At 33.4% G+C, this 18,523-nt stretch overlaps 3 non-coding genes across 3 annotated transcripts; all 3 read right to left on the bottom strand.

Moving 5' to 3' along the window:
• Positions 1 to 2,125: 2,125 nt before the first annotated feature.
• Positions 2,126 to 2,198, bottom strand: Trnak-uuu (transfer RNA lysine (anticodon UUU)). Its single transcript has one exon. It is a non-coding gene; the product is annotated as a tRNA-Lys (tRNA).
• A 6,408-nt stretch (positions 2,199 to 8,606) lies between these two features.
• Positions 8,607 to 8,679, bottom strand: Trnak-uuu (transfer RNA lysine (anticodon UUU)). Its single transcript has one exon. It is a non-coding gene; the product is annotated as a tRNA-Lys (tRNA).
• Positions 8,680 to 9,089: 410 nt separating this feature from the next.
• Positions 9,090 to 9,162, bottom strand: Trnak-uuu (transfer RNA lysine (anticodon UUU)). The gene has a single exon. It is a non-coding gene; the product is annotated as a tRNA-Lys (tRNA).
• Between the last annotated feature and the right edge of the window lie 9,361 nt (positions 9,163 to 18,523).

The following is an 18,523-nucleotide window of genomic DNA, read 5'->3' as shown; positions in this document are numbered from 1 at the left end:
CAGGAAAGATCGTTAACAACTGCTAAAATAATCACCAGCAATTAAGCAAATCTCACTCAACACCGTAAACTTAACGGTTACACACGTATTTACTTCCAAATACGAAAACAACACAGCGAAATGCCTCGCTATAAACAGAGCAAATACGCTCTCAGTTCGAAATCTCAATCGAAACTAAACTCTTTATCCAGCGTAACCGTTTATATACACACCGAAAAGAGAGCTCTCAAAGATTCCAGAAAATGCTACAACGTTCTACAACTACACTTTCATTGATAAAATCAGTGAATGAAATAAGAAAAAAAAAGAATAGGGGGTTGTATACTTTAGCCATATGTTAAGGGGTTGTATATTCATTACGGGAAACTATTTACAGGTTACGTTACTACAATAATTACTATTTACAGAATTTGTAACATTATATATAACGAAATATTTCTCAAAACAAACAATTTTTTTTTTAATCACGAGTAGTGCAGAAAAGGAAGTAGAGTAGAGTAAGTGTTATTTTTTTCTTCTTATGCTTAAGATATTAACAGTATACTTATGCAGTAGAAGTAAGATAAAAACAAGCAATAATAAAAGAACTTCCAAAATACTGATTTCGGTATTAAATAAAGGGCAAGACATGGAACATGTCAGTCACAAAAATTTATCTTGACAAATATGCCACAAAACGCGAGAATCGTGATTTTTGCATTTTTTTCTCAGTATGTATCAAGGAGCTGAATTTGGCACATCTTGGTAACCAGATACTAGCCTGATCTGAAACCAGGGGCCCGGCCCTTTTAGGGAGTCCCCGGCTCGAAATCGATGCAGTGGAAGTTTTATAAGAGTTTTAGGGGGAGGAAGGCACACTGAGAAAAAAGAAGTTTTCAAAAATGAGTATATTCATGCTTTCAAACTTTCTTGAAACCTTTTGTTTCAAATATGAGTACCCATGTTTTCAAATAGTGTGCTGAATTATTTCACACTCAAAAATGAGTACATAATACTCAGTTTTAAAATTATTACATATTCGAAAATGAGCGCAAATACCCCAAAAATGAGCACACGTGTTGATTTGAGAATTTGATGGGTATTTGAATGTTTCAAATTTGAATACCATGTAGTCGGAGCCATTTTGACTCACGATATGTTTAAATTTGAGTACTTTTTCGTCATTTTTGAAATTGTTGTTTTTAGAGTGCAGAGGTGTACACAGGGGGAAGAAAGGACACCTGTTGGCCCGGGCCCGAGCTTGAAGGTGACCCAATATTTTTTAAACTAGGGGTGAAAAAAGGGGTAAACAATATGGAGAGGGGCCCCGAAAAATTCATTTGTGACGGGCCCCAAAATTTCTGTGCACGCTCCTGAAGGAGGGCAAGTCTATTAAACTGACAAGGGGCCTGCCTTGGCCCTGGACGGCCCTGAATTGAATTAGGAAAGAAAGCAGGAAGTCCTAATTAAGGGTCTAAATTTCAAATATGCTTTGCAGCTAATGAAAACTAGAATTGCTTTTTCTATATTTCTTTAAATTTTCACTCGTTTAATAATTTCAAAATTAAGAATAAAAAAACTTTGTTATTTTCCTTTTCAGTCATTAGAAATTAAAAAAAAAAAAAATCTGTTTTACGTTACGGCCCTGAATTGATTTGGGAAGGAGAGCAGGAAGTCCCAATTAAGGGTCTAAATTTCAAGTATGCTTTGCAGCTAATGAAAACTAGAATTGCCTTTTCTATATTTCTTTAAATTTTCACTCGTTTAATAATTTCAAAATTAAGAATAAAAAAGCTTTGTTATTTTCCTTTTCAGTCATTCGAAATTAAAAAAAAAAAAAAAAAAAAAAACTTTTGTTTTACGTTACAGAACATTTCGGGTTTCAAGGGGGGGGGGAGATGGCCCGTCTGTATACGGCCCTGGTTTAAAGAGTTTTATTAAAGTACATGCAAGGTGAAGTACATTACGAGCGCATTAATTAATTTATTTTAGACAACATCAGCAATAACGATGTTAAAATTAATAGTAAAGATAATGATTATGATGATAGCAATTTATAATAGCTATACCACGACAACTACAACTGCAACAACAATAATAATAATAAGTCTGGAAAAAAAACGAAATGCGTGATGAAAAATGAGATCGCCCGAACAGGGACTCGAACCCTGGACCGTTAGGTTAAAAGCCTAACGCTCTACCGACTGAGCTATCCGGGCCTAGCAGTCGATCGGGTTTCAAGTTATAAGTGCTAAAGCAATTCATAAAATTACTTGTGGCTGGCACAGAGCACAGATTTTGGGTTGGTTGGCACAGAAAATGGTCCTTGAGAATAATACTCCTTCCCCCATTGATAATTAACATAATTTTGAAAGAAAGAAAGGAACGCATTGGCAAAGATTTGTTGTAAACTCGAATCTTCACCCCGTCGTTTTTCTTTAATAATATAATAATCGATGCAATTCATGAAAGCTAAATTATAAAGAACACAACAAAAATTCCTGGTGATATTGTCGTCTGATTTGTTCCCACGTAAAAACACAACGGTTATTTTTGTTTCCTTTTGGAAGGTATCTTTCTTATTGGATATTTGTACTTGTTATTATTCGATTTTATTCCTGTATATTTTACGAAATGGGAATGTTAGTGAACCTCAAATGCTTAGATACGATAATTGTGAGGAGTGATTCGTTAAATATTATCTAAATTAAAAATTTATTAATGCAAATGTAAAGTTCGACCGAAGTATTGGCGCCGATAGTTCAAAATTCCTATTCCTATTCAGAGTCACAACTGACTACAACTGTATTTATATCGAGGATTGCATACTAAGTGCCTTGCCCCCAATTATTTTATATACCGATAGATGGCAGCACCATCACCGGATCGAACAGTTAATGAGAATTTAGAACTAGTCCAGGAGCTAATAGCTACATGGTGCTAGCACCCCCAGAGGTATCGTTTCACTTGGAGGACATTGAGACCACGAGCATATTTAACGTCGTCCAGTCGATGGTTCAAAAATTTAGCCATTTGCATCGGCATCGGCAACCGATGTTGATGCCAACTTGGGATAAAAATCGACTTATCAACCTTGCAGACACATGGGGTTCTTTCCGAGTAATTTTTCAAAATTGAGCTCTTAAAATACAATTTTAGAAGAACTCTAATAATTTTGGGAGTGGGAGGGGGGGGGGGGGAAAGGAGCTCCACGGATTATTATATATATATATATATATATATATATATATATATATATATATATATATATATATATATATATATATATATTTTGAAATTTAAGGCTTATAAAACACGATTGCAGGCCTTCTTCTAGTAGCATTAGATGAAAATATAGTGTTCAACAACTGCAGTTCTTAGTAGTTCCAGAAACGCAATTTTAGACTTTTTAGTAGTGTTGCGTTTCAGAGGAAATTTTTCAAATCAAAGTTCAAAAATGCATATTTTAGACCACATTTGATGCCACTAAGGAGATGATTAAGATCAAGGACGCTTCTCTTCCCTATAAGTTTCTATCCTCATATTTTTTATTTGCTGAAATACAATAAATCACTTGATAAAGTTTTGTTTTACTTTCGTTTTTTACCTTTGAACTTTTATCTGCTAAGATAAATAAATACCCTTGTACTGAACTGTAAAGAAAGACAAACAACGCTAGAAGAAGCACAAATTTGCAAATTACAGCAGACACGTGTTTCGGCGTTACAGGGAACGCCTTTTTCAATGCAAAAAATCGGATGTCCATAGCTCATTATTTTTTGCATTGAAAAAGGCGTTCCCTGTAACGCCGAAACACGTGTCTGCTGTAATTTGCAAATTTGTGCTTCTTCTAACGTTGTTTCTCTTTCTTTTTTATCTGCTAGTATGACTTTTCATAAAAATATTTTACCTCCTCCGCACCCCCACCCTCTCTTTTTACCATTTCCTTTGATCAGAAACATATTTCTGTGACTCATTTATTTTTCTCTATTTTTTTACGATTTTCGATATGATATTTTCATTAAAAAATATATATATAAATATTCCTGCAGCCCCTATCTGGCTATCATATTCATTTATCCATTCATCCTTTTAAAATATGGCTTGCCATAGATTTCTACAACGTACTGAACGGTGGCGCACACAGGAATTTTGCAAGGGGAGGGTCCAAGGTCGAAAGCCTCATACGCCGTCAAACATATTGACTTTATTTTATCGATTCCAGAGAACGAAAACAGTAAAAAATAAACTATTGAATAAATAGTTAGCAATATTTTATAAAAAATATTTAAATAACCAAAAATAAAAATAATTTACGTTTTTACTTTTCTCATAATTAAAAAAAAGAATTCGAGTTCATAGACTCTCATTTTAATTACCAAACTAAAAACATGATTATTACAGTTTATTCATTTATGATCACTACTCTGCTTTTTATGAGCAATATGTTGTGGGAAAAGTTCACAATGTTTTTAAACATCTTTTAACATGAGGATTTTTTTTTCTCACTTATTAGAACTGAAATTATTGTCACCTTAGTTTGAAATTATTCTACGTACAAAATACAGAGAACCATAATCAATCGGGAAAAAAGCAAGACTTATGGCAGACCCCCTGGACCCCTCCCTTGTGTGCGCCACTGGTACTAAATGTTTTTTGCTCCGCCGAAGTGCAGATTTCAAACACGTTCCTTAAAAAAGGTTTGAAACCTACCTTTCGGCGGTTCTAAGTTATGTGTTTCCATCGGTCATCGGCCATCAGTCAAAATATGCCATCGGTTGAGTCCTACTTAAATTAATTAATTTTGAGCCCTTTTTACTTTCATTTTGTATTTCTTTGTTTTCATTTTGTGTTTTCTTTTATTTTTTAATATTTTTATTGCGCATAGATCATATATTTTTGGATGATTGCTTCGTGTAATGATATAACTTTAGAAAAAAAAAAAATGTGATTCCCGAGTGTTCTTTTAGTATGATATTTAGTGCGAAATAACTTTATAAGATAGACTGAAATTTATGCAAAATTATAATTTTTAGAAACATGATATAATCAAAAACATATAGTATAGAAATTCGAATGGAAAAAAAAGAAAGTTTTTAAAAGAATTTAATAAAACAATGTTTCAACATCTGCTGTAATCGTTGATTGCGAAAAATTTAATTTGTCAGAAAGAATTTTTCTCCCGTGTGGGCGTGTGTTTATTATGGGGTAACTGCATTTCAAAAAGAGAAGTAAAAACACAATATACATCGGACCTCCATATATCGAAGTAGCGAATTGCCGGAAAAAATTCGATATATAGAAACTTCGATCTATAGAAACGATCTTATTTTATCCTAAAAACCTCCTAAAACATTAAAATTAAAGCTCATCCCTAACACAATTTTCGTGTATGAAACCTAATTTCCAATTTATACGAGCATCGCATTAAAGGAAAGTTAATAATTAAAAAAAAAAATAACACAAATTACATTTTTGCTCTTTCATAAATCTTCATTCTTCGGCAATTCAACTTAATCTGCAACAATAGGGGATTTTCGTTTTGACGATGTAATCGCGAGAAAAGTAAAAAATCAATCTGCTTAACTTGATTGATTTTTACTGCAGCTAAAAAGACTAGGAATGATAATCAACAGACAAAATGGATAACTTGAAACTGATTTTACAATGTTACTGGTTACAACTAAGATATTTGAAATAAACTTGAGGGAATTTAAGAATTCTAGAACGAAACAACGACCTATCTATACACACCCCTCAACCCCCGATTCCTTACGAGTTTCGTAGCAACCTTTAGTGAACATAATTTTCTCCCCTAACCTTTATTTTTCATGAAACAAACAATCTATAGTGAAAAAAAATCTACGAATGTCTCGAAAAAAATTTTGATATGTAGAGATTTTTTCGATACATAGAAACAATTTTTCTATGTAATGAACATAGAAATTTGTTGGGATTTCGATATATAGAAAATTTCGATATGTGGAAGTTCGATATATGGAGGTTCGACTGTAATAATTAAAAATAAAAATTTGGTGCTTAGTGAACCATTTGGGCACCTAAAGCTTAAAATTCTCTTGTTCTCAGTCGATAGAGCGTTGACACTCACTTATGAATTCACATCCTTTTCTTGATTATCAATTGATTTATCAATTCAAACGTTTAAAAATACGAAGAATATTGTTAAAAAATTCAAATCTCATTTTCATAGCCTTTCCTGTTAGTGTTGCTTTTAACTCACAAAATGGTTAAATAAATTAGGAAGAGGGAAAAGAACATACTTTTTTTTGAGCAATCACGATTGCTTATTGTTCTCATTTGACTGTTTTTGGCGTCCTATCATTTTATTTTCCCACCAGCACCCTCTGTCAGCATCACTGTCGACCGGCTCCTCACGATGCTGCTCCTCTAGCGAAAGCCATCTCCAGGTTGCGTCAATATCCTACACTAACACGCATACATACACGCACGTACAAACAAACACATACACACACATACATACACCTACACACATACACAAACACATACATACATACACCTACACACACATACACAAACACATACACACGCATACATACAGACACCTACACATACACACACATACACACAACTACCCACACATTCATGCCTGCACACAGTCACAAACACATATGCCTACACATACCCCGCCCCCACGCACACAAACACTTATACACACAACTACCAACACTCATGCCTGCACACAGACACAAACACACATACTAACACTCAAACATACCCCCTACACACACCCCCCCACACACAAACACACATACCCCCCCACACACACACGCCTACATACACACACACACACTCGTGATTGCGAAAAACATAATTTGAATTCGAGATGACAAAATTCAAATTAATTTTTTTGTTTTGCTGGCTGACGACATCTTACGTGTCAAGGGAAGAGAGGTTTTATTCCAAATTTCACAACCTTGAGTTCAATGTCGGTCACAATTTTTGCACAAATATTCGTAAATAAAATGAAATATCTAATATGGATATAAATCAAAATTTTTCTTAGCATCGCACAGTTAATAAGTCAAAGATTCACTTACGAGCGCAAAGAATTTTCAATCCGAAAATAATTAATTTCAATTAATATCTCCACTAATTTAAAACCCTAGATCAGATAGGGGATTATGGGTTGGAGCCTTGTAAAATTTCGAATCTTTTGGTACCTGTCTCGACCCCTAACTCTCGGGCCGTCAACGAGACATACATAGAAACGTACATACATTTGTTTTAAGGATGATTTTGAAAAAAAAGAGCCGAATGTCACTCTCGGTGCACAGAGAATAATAAGCAATGCTTGATGTTAATTTTTAAAAAATCGGTCAGAGGATCCGTGTTTAAGTTGTCACAAAAGTTATTTCAGGTAATTTTATGAAGTTCGAGTTTTTAAGTTCTCCTTTTCTCATTTAACTAGCAATATCCGCACGTCGATGCCCGTGCTAAGAATTTAAAGGAAGTCCATTAAATAAAAAAATCCACACCCCTCCTCCCTTCTGACGTGAAATGATAATTTTTCTTCAACTAAAAACTAAAATACGTAAACATCTTCTCAAAAAACCTATTAAAGTCTCCTTGGAATTTAAAACTATTCGCCAAAACACATAAAAAGATTAACAGTATCTTATAATTCTTAGTTCATCCCTTTAACGCGTCAAGCAACCACGCTACCGTAACCCTGCCCTTTAGCGAGTGAAGTGGTTTTTTTTTTTTTCATTTTAAAATGTTTCGCCAAATAAAGAATACGACAATAAAAACGTTATAAAAAACAATCAAAATTGAATAATACGACAAATCAAATTATTTACTTAGTAACCTTCTTCAACTATAAGAACAAGAACAAACGTTGAAGAAATAAGGAAAACAACACCCAATAGAAAAGTCCTAAAAAATGAAATTATGTACATGAATATCGAAAAAAAAAAAAAAACCGCATTCAAAAATCAGTTCGCTGACCACAACAGTCCCACGATAGCGTAGCCGACCACTAGCCTGAGCCGCTTGGCAAGGTTCCCCGCAGCTATCGACATTGTTGGCCAGCGCCCTCTCGATGAGTTAACTTGCCCCGCCATCTATTAAGAATTCATAGAAATAAACAATCAATTAAGCATTTCATTTGCACAATTACAAATATTTCGGTCAATCAAATCAGAGTGACCAAAGTCTGATCCGTTGAAAAAAAAAAAAAGAAAGAAAGAAAGAAAGAAAACAAAAAGCCTATAACCTTCCTCAATAAATGGACTATTCAACACAAAAAGAATATTTCAATTCGAACCAGTAGTTCCTGAGATTAGCGAGTTCAAACAAACAAACAAACTCTTCAGCTTTATATTATTAGTATAGATTTTTAAAAAAAGTATGCACAAAGTTGCGAAAAACTGAAGTTCGACCAGAACATACTCATAAATAATAGTATGAAAATGAGGAATGCACTTTTGGAAAATTTTTGACTACTTTCATTATTTCCTTGAATTTTTAATTAGGGAAAAAAACCGACTGTGAGTTTGGAAAATTTTCGACTGCTTTCATTATTTCCTTGAATTTTTAATCAGGAAAAAAAAAAAAACCCCGACTGTGAGTTGAAGAAAAGTATCCGCCCGAACAGGGACTCGAACCCTGGACCGTTAGGTTAAAAGCCTAACGCTCTACCGACTGAGCTATCCGGGCCTTCCTAGCGGCAGAATTTTGAGCTATAAATGCTCAAGCAAGTCACAAAATTGCCAAAAATACCCTCATTGGTAATCAACATAATTAAAAAAGAGAAAGAAAAGGAAGCACATGATGGGCAAAGATTTGTTGTTCCTTCACCCGGCGATTTTCTTTTCACGTAAATACTTGTAAAGAAAAAAGATGTTCAAGGGTTTTCTTTTTTTTTTTTTGAAGCAATTTGGATTTTTAGGTCAGTTGCATGTTTCTTTTTCAGCAAAAAATTTCTTTTTAATAAACTTTAAATAAAAAAAAACTTTTAATAAGTGTGAAAAAAATGTACAAATCTCGGGTGCACAAGATATTTACCACCTGCTAACCCGTTGAATGTATAACGAAGAAAAGGAGTATGAAGGAGGAAAATGCATGTTCGCCCGAACAGGGACTCGAACCCTGGACCGTTAGGTTAAAAGCCTAACGCTCTACCGACTGAGCTATCCGGGCTCGAAAGCGGGGGTGGAAACGGTTCCAATTACCCACAGATTATAAATTGAAATTGCATGCATGCAATGAAAAATAGATAGCCCATATCAGTATAAAAGATTGAAAGGAGATTTATACAATTATCATGGAAAGTCGAAAGAGAGGCTTCTGATAAACATATGCTTTCTTCTCCTACTTCCCATACGATTTTGTGCAAAGATAAAGAAAAAGAAATCAAAATAAATAAACGCACATTAGAACCTGGTTTATCTGTATCTCTGGTTAATAAGCGGAATTTCAATCATTATTGGACAGGCGACAAATCGTAAGGGGTCGTTCACAAATTTGCAACACTTCCCTGCAATCGTTCAGTGTGATCCATGATAAAAACAGATCATTTTGAAACAATCCCTCACGATTCGTCTCCTATTCCAAGGATTATTAAAATTATTCTCATTACGTTGCTGATCTTTTTAAGTTTTTAAGATATAGAACTAGAATTTTATTATGAGTTGAAGGATCTACTTGGGCTTTGAACTATAAAAGTTATAAATTACTATCTTTCGTGCAAGCGCTGGAAAAAATTAATTGCTTTAAAAGTTCATATTTCAACAAATTTTCCATATCTTAATTTCAAATCTTAGTGTTATACAGCATAAAAGAATATCTTGGTTTTAAAAATTTATATTTCATAAATTATCACTTACTACTATAAATGATACATAAAAATGAAGATAGACTGCGAAAGTTTTTTTGAACGCAAGTAACTGCTTAAACGTGCACGTTTCGCACTAGCGCAGTCAGAAATTCCTTTCAGAAGAGGTTTTTTCGTCACAACAGTCCTTACATGTGTATTAAATACTGTTTTAGGATTGGTAACAATGTTAAAACCAAAATCCCTGGGGAGTGGGGAGTGTAACTCTCCCCCTCTCTCCCCAGAGGAACAAACAACCCTACAATTTGAAAATCTGAACTTCCTATGGTCCCAATCCGTTCAGATTTTTATGATCTACTGCATCTATATCTATATCTCTATCCGTCAGGTAGATGTGAAAATAAATGAAAATCCCGCTCATGAAAAATTAATTGCTTCCACTAACAGCTGGTACCTTTTTGAGATTAATAAAAATATTTAAAAAAAACCCATAAAAAATTGATTAGTGCAGCTTTGAATGCCATCAAAGTGCATATATTACTCGAAAATATGACTTAAACGCTTCTAAGAAGAATAAATGCAATGCTTTTTATGGAGAACGCTTGTTTATATTCCAGTTGAAAATTAAAGATTAAGAGCAAATACTTGGACTTCTTTCGCTTCATTAGGAAGAAGAAACATCTCTACGATTTCCTCGGTGTTTGCTCATCTGGAAATGCAAAGTCATTCGCAGATGAATAAATATTTGGAGTGCAGTTGATGAGAAAGAAGTTAAACAGATAATTTCAGTCGTCAGTCCCAAGTTACGATGTTTTATCATGTAAACGAACTACTGTAATTTTTTGCGATGCTTTGGGCGTAAATTTCCACTCTCAAATAGTTTTTAAAAAATTTATTTACTAAGCACTTGAAGTATTCATACTTCAAATAGCGAAGACAAAAATAATTTATCGTATTTAGTGCTTAAACGTTAACAAAATGCAATGTACAAGTTTATGGTCTCCGCCCAAAATAATATACGAAAAAAAGTCTGATTACAACATTCCCCTGTTGTTAATATTGAATCCGTAACGCATTTCTTCAAATATCTCAAAACCTCATTTCTGCATATACTGTCCTTTACCTTCCCAAGTCAACATATAAGCATCTTCTTTACTAAAAATAAAGCGAAAGTCTCTCTGTCTGGATGTCCGGAGGATGTCTGGATGTCTGGATCTCTGTGACGCGCCTAGCGCCTAGACCGTTCTGCCGATTTTCATGAAATTTGGCACAAAGTTAGTTTGTAGTATCGCGGTGTGCACCTCGAAGCGATTTTTCGAAAATTTGATATGGTTCTTTTTCTATTCCAATTTTAAGAACAAAACTATCATAAGATGGACGAGCAAATTACGAAATTATCATAACGTGAAACCGTAACATGGGTACAAGCCAATTGGCGAGAAAATTCACCATACATTATTTGTAAATATACAGGCGAACCAAAAGACCTTTTAATTTTTCTATTACGGACAAAGTCGTGCGGATATCACTAGTATTTACATATTTGCAAGTTTTTTTTCGGGAAAAGTCGGAAAGTATGCAGTAACAGGGCTCCTGTTCCTTTTTTTCGCTTAGTGCAAAATACCTTTTTAAGGATCTCACTATATCATATCATACTCCAGGGTCACCTGTATCTACTACTATTTGTGGTTCAACCGGCTGGATGGGGTCTTGAAGACAATTCTGTTTTTTTTTTTTTTTAATTAATTATCTTTTTTAAATCCCGACTAACGTGCCCCAGCCACCATTAACGAGCACGGAGTATCTTCGACCGCCTGGCATCGAACTCAGGACCCTTCGGTTACGATTCCGACGCCTCAGGGCCATTTCGCGCTCAGTGACTCGTACGAGCGACAGATTAAGCAATCGATTAACATGTCAGAACGGCCTGGTTCAGTGGAGCAGCGAAGGGGGGGGGGGGGCACCAACAGAGGCATTGGTTTTAACGTAAATGCGTATTCTAATACAGTAGTTTAAACACATGAAATGACTGTTTTTATAGAGAAATCCCCTCCAGAAGGTATTTTTGATCAAAAAAAAAAAAACCTTCTAGAGGTATTTTGGTTTAAAAAAAAAACCTCCAGAATATATTTTTGACAAAAAAATAAACCTTCCAGAAGGTTTTTCTGGCTGCGTTAGTGCCTGGTACTGTTTTTTTTTTTTTTTTGAAAACTGATGTACTATCCTTTGTTATTATTATTTTTACTATTTTATTTATTTATTTATTTTGTTTATTTTATTTATTTTACTTAGTTTATTTATTTATTTATTTATTTTTTGGAAGTAAAATATCTGTAATTGGGTGTTTGATGTATATCCGTAACTTTTGATGAGAATCCATAATACGTTTTGTTTTCTTAAGGAAAAATATTTCGTGCCTTGGACACTTCGCGCCGCCCCAGACTCTCCCTCAGGGTTCGTACGCTCCTTCAAAACTCCTCCAATACTCCTTCATTTAAGAAATTTTTCCGAAGGGCCCTTCAGACTCCTTCAAAACTCCTTCTTTTTTAGTTTAAGACCACATAATCTTCCTCTATGACAGAACATAAAATACTTCGATCGATAACTTAACTTCGTCACAAGAGCGAAGGTATAAGGGCGAGTTTAATGTAGTAATTTCGTGTATTTATTTTTTTCATAAAGATTTGATACAAACTGATCATAGAAGTCATAAAAGTTGAAGTTGAAAATATTGTTATATGACAAAGACATTTCATAAGTGAAATAAAACATGCTTAAATGATGCTTGGCTATTTTTTCAAGTTTTATGATTATGTTGTTTTTTTTCTACCACACTCTGATCAACATAAGTCAGGTTCTCTAATCATTATTTAACTATTCAAAAATACATAAGATGTACTACATTAAGTAATTGTGTTTAAAAGAACAATTGTTTAGTAAATTGCAGTTGTGATATTGTAAAAAGGGCAATGCTTTGAAGGGGAGACGGGTTCATGAAATTGTCACAAGGGTAAGAGAGAGGGTGACAATAAGTGACACCATAAAGTTGTTATATCAATATGATTATAAAAAATATGACATGTGACAAGAGGAGGAATAAAGTGAAGTGTGACAAAAGGGGTAGGGGGTCAAAGATGTTGAAAAAAAAAGTGCAACATCATTTAATGACAGCCCGTTAGTACTCCTTCAAAATCTCATTTTACTCCTTCAAAACTCCTTCATTTTATTTCTGAAATTGAGTACAAACCCTGTCCCTGTGGTACTCCACCCCCTGGGTGCCACGGCACCTACTTTGAGAAGCACTGATATAAGTAAGTTTCGTCATGGCCACAACATACTAGTTTAGGAATTTCTAAATTCATCGTTCGAGGCATTTTTTGTGGTTATTCAGTTTTATATTTTATTTTTCGTACGATTGCATATTTACGACTTGAAACACCGAGTTTGAATAGAACAAATATTCTTACTATAAATATTGATCTATCTTTATATTTACACATTATGCATTTTTTAAAGGGAAAACAACTGGAAAAGAAGTTACCCTATCTTATCGTAGTCCATAGTATTTGCATTCACTTTGAAAAATTAATTGTTAGCATTTAGAATCTACTATGTTTTGTACTACACACACACTAAAACTGTACCCATTTTTTCCCCCTCAGAGTCAATTTTAATGTAACTAACTGACAACCAGAAAATTGTTATTTTATACTATTTTTAGTACGTCTTAGTCTGAGGTGTATAACTATAACTCGCCACATCTTATGAGTTAATTCAGCTAGATAAACATTTTACTTTTATTTCGATCTGTAAAATATAAGGGAAAATTTCAATGGGATGGTTTCCTTCAGTCAAAAGTACTACTTTTAGTCATTGAAACGGATAGAAATAAAAAAAAATTTACCTGGACCCAGAAAATACTTTAAATTTTTCCAACAGTTATTCTTTTAATTAATTTTTTAAAATGTCCGATTTTTCAAACAGGGCGTGATCTTTATGAAGTCACAAATGATGCAATTTAGCGCATCTTTCTACTATGTTTCCACGTTATGATAATCAAGCAGCGAATTAAAATTGCGCTCTACGCTTGCTATCAACCATATCGTTGCCAATGCACGTGAGTAAAGATGCGAATTAAATATTTTTTTCTGTGAATGGCAACATTGAATGGCATTTCATCATTTGTGATGTCACACGACAGAAGTGTAAACAATGAAAGCGCACCGATTTAAGTAATTTTTTAAAAATATTGAACTTAAATAAATTATTTAAAAAATGGTCAGATCCTATGTTTTTAAGCATGCTCTTTCAGAAAAAAATACTTTTAAAATTTTGGAAACGACCCCATTGAACATTTATTTACACATAGTTTTTTTTTTTTTTTTTTTTGTTATTCGCCTGTGCTAGTTATTGTTATTTATTTATTTATTCATTTTTCTTTTTATTCGAACGACAACACTGGTAGAATGTTTGATGTAGGATTTATATTTCTCTCGCTTGTTTGGGGAGAATATTAATTTGACATTAAATATGCAATTAAACACTTTTAACATAAAAATAAAAGACTTGCATTTTATTTATAGTTCATGCAAAAATAATTCTAAAATTCTGAAGAATTGAGGTAGAAGAAACATCAATGGACGTCATAATTTTTCATGAATCATTTCTGGAAAGCCTTACAGAGTTGTTCATATTCTGAGCTTTCGTGTAAATCGGCAATCATCGCGATCATTATTTATCGATGTGTGTGGGCCGAAGTGTCTCACAAACCGGTTATCGACGATCCTTGGGTCTGAAGATATAACACTTTCTCTTTCCGAATACAGAGTCGGAACTCCATATATCAAAGTAGCAAATTGCCGGAAAAAAATTCGATGTATAGAAATTTCGATGTATAGAAACAATCCTATTTTATCCTAAAAATCTCCTAAAACATTAAAATTAAAGCTAATTTTCGTGTATGAAACCTAATTTCTAATTTATACGAGCACCAGATTAAATGAAAGTTAATAATTAAAAAAATAACAGAAATTACATTTTTGCGCCTTCATACATTTTTATTCTTCGGCAATTCAACTTGATCCGCAACATTAGGGGATTTTCGTTTTGAAAATTTAATCGAAGGAAAAGTAAAAAATCAATCTACTTAACTTGAATGATTTTTACTTCAGCTAAAACGACTAGGAACGATAATCAACAGACAAAAGGGATGACTTGAATCTGATTTTACAATGTTACTGGTTACAACTAAGATATTTGAAATAAACTTGAGGGAATTTAAGAACTCTAGAACGAAACAACGACCTATCTACACACCCCTCAATCCTAGATTCCTTATGAGTTTCGTAGCAACCTTTAGTGAACATAATTTTCTCCCCTAACCTTTATTTTTCATGAGACAAACAGTCTGAAGGGTAAAAAAATCTACGAATGTCTCAAAAAAAAAAAAAAAAAAAGATCGCTATATAGAGATCTTTTCGATATATCAATTTTTTTATGTAATGAACATAGAAATTTGCTGGGATTTCGATATATAGAAAATTTTGATATGTGGAAGTTCGATATATAGGTTCGACTGTACATCAAGGAGGAAAACAGAAATAATTTATAGACTATGTTTGTCTAAAATTTTAGTTTTCATAAGCGAGTTTTTTTCTTCTAAATCCGTCGAAAATAATGTGAACGACATATCACACCCCGGTAAGGTAGCGGAAGGGGCACAACTTAAAATTTTGGGGAAACGCTCTAATTATAGATTTTAAATTGTCGTATACCCCCAGAACGCTCTTCCCAGAGCTGTCTGATCTAATTATTGAGCAATCACGATTGCTTATTGCTTTCATTTGACTGTTTTTGGCGTCCTATCATTTTATTTTCCCACCGCCTCCCTCTGCCAGCACCACCGTCGACCGGTCTTACGATGCTGCTCCTCTGGCGAAAACCGTCTCTAGGTTGCCTCCATATCATACACACACACGCATGCAAACACACACCTACACACACATATACCGACACAAACACACACCTACACACATATACCGACACAAAAACACACGCCCACCTATACACACATACCCACACACTCATGCCTGTACACAGACACAAACATACACACATTACACATACGCCTACACACACATACACACACATACACACACGCCTACACACACATACACACACATGCACACATATACACACGAACACACACGCCGACAGGTACACACTCGTGATTGCGAAAAACACAATTTGAATTCAAAATGTCAAAATTCAAATTAATTTTTTGTATTTTTTTTTTCAATAACAGTCTATATCGAAGTTAATTTATTGTAATTCTTTTATTTTAATGTAGGATCCATGCACACAGGGTCCATGGATGGAGGCAGGGGGTGCGCCATGACTTTAAAAGTAGAATAAAATTATTTTAAAAAGTAATATTAATTTAATACTCTTTTTTAATAATATTATTTTTAAATATTTAAAAATAATAATTAATATTAAATAAGTAACATCAAGTTCATCTTAAGAAAAGAGCAAATATCAAAAATATCCATGAGTTTCGTCAGGGGTACGCTTTCATACCCTAGCTTTTAAAAACAAAATTTAATTAATTAAATAGGGACAAACTACAAAATACTTTAAAAACTACAAAATACATCACGAACATTATTTAGTAACATGTTTATATCCACAAACGCTGGTAGGGGTACATTCTAATACACCTTGACTTTTAAAAATAGAATTAATTTAATTAAACAAGAACAAACTACAAAACATTTAAAACAGTAAACTACAAAATAGTACACCACGTTTATTTTCATAAGCGCCGACGGGGAGTTTCAAAGGGGTGCGCTTTCAACCCTTGGCTTTTGAAAAGACATATATATTTAAATTTGTAAAGTTTTATTCATTAAATACTTTTTTAAATATTTTTGAAAATGATAATGAAAGTGAAATTAATTCAAATTTACGCTAAGGACAAATTACGAAAATATTGTGATCAGAGAAATAAAACTTACAGTTTAAACAATTTTGACAAAAATGAAAATACATCTAAGAATACACTTCAAAATAAAAAAATTAATAAAAAATTAAAAAATATATAAACAAATAATTTTAAAAATAAAATGAAAAAAAAATTTTTTTTTACACATGTTTTACACGATTTTTCTCGAACTTTTGACGTTAAAATCTAACATTACCATTGTAATTTTTTATATGTTCCTCTTTGTGTGTGTACAACTCCTCACAGATTTTTCGTACCCCAAGGAATGTACGCATCACCGTGGCTCAGAAACATTGCCTTCTATGAAATCATCATTATAATAAATAAATCACCTTTAAATTCACTTAGGTCTACATTTCATGACTGACGAATTCTTGTTAGGCCACAACATGTCTGTTTAAATTATTTATATTAGCTTGAATTCAAAAAGTAGACATTTTTTTCAATTAAAAAATATCGTTTGAAATCGATTTACTTTCATTTTGCATTATTTCTGCAATTTTTAACAAAAGCTTACTGAGAACGGCGTTGCACCCGCAGTACAGCTGCTTTGAACTGTAAGTAGGGATTGCAATACCGGACCAAAAATTCAGTACCGGTATTTTTAAAATGTGATACCGGAATACCGGTATTTGAAATTTCTTAAAAATTGCTTGAAAACATACTGTTTCGTTGCCACATTTCACATTTTTGTACAAAAATTGTATTATTATGAAAACGTATTATGAACAAATATAAAATGAAGGAACAAATGTCATAATAAAAAATCAATGCTAGTAAAAAACATAATGCATCTATTGAATTGTCTCTAGCCAGGAACTTATTTTAGTGCTCAACTTTCCTACAGTTGAAATTACACTTTCTGAATTCACGCAGGTCGGTGGTACTGTTAACAATGCGTGATACACTTCCTCTAATTGAATTGCCTAAAAATATTTTATCTTCAAACAAATTCGGTCTGTTGCATGTCATTTTTTGATAAACACTTTGGTGTGTATGTGTTTCTTTCGTATTGTGTGTATTTCTACTGTTTTTTTAATTTAAAGTTAGATGAAATCTTTCCCGAGAGACGTAGTGGCAGATACAAGGGGAAGGGGTGATGAGGGTCATGACCCCTCCCCCCCCTCTAAACCCGCAACAGTATTTGAATGTTTGCTCGAAAAAATAAAAAACTTGATCGAAACCCGAAACCGTAAGAAGTGGATACAAGGAGGGGGAATCATGGGGGTCATGACCCCCCCCCCCTCACATCAAAATCTGCGACAATACTTTTTAATCTGTTTCAAGCTTCATTTCTGTTCAATAGTTAAAATGACAGCATGAAAAAAAAAAAGAAAGAAAAGCCGGACCGAAACCATAAGAAGAAACAGTAAATATTTCTCGAATTAATTTTTTTTTTGGGGGGGGGGAGGATTTAAAATACGCAGACAATAAAAATAGCTTTTCTCGAGACAGTTAGTCTGCGGCGCTGCGTTTAGAAGCCACTATAATGAAAAGTAACAAAGAAGTGTCTGACACCCGATCGCATTTTATGCAACAAATTTAATCAACGATAGATTTTGTAAAACCATATCCAACGCTTCAAGCATCGCTTCAATCGATAAAACATTTGAGTCCGTAAATGTTTTTTTTTTTTAAATGTAAAATCTCTGTAGATTATAATTTCTTTCTGTTGTAATTTTTAGATAGTTTCGTTTTTAGTCGTGCTGTGTTTATTTTTAAAT

This window comes from Uloborus diversus, chromosome 9 (genome assembly GCF_026930045.1).
Source record: "Uloborus diversus isolate 005 chromosome 9, Udiv.v.3.1, whole genome shotgun sequence".
NCBI lineage: Eukaryota > Metazoa > Arthropoda > Arachnida > Araneae > Uloboridae > Uloborus > Uloborus diversus.
This window is presented reverse-complemented; position numbering and strand designations above follow the sequence as displayed.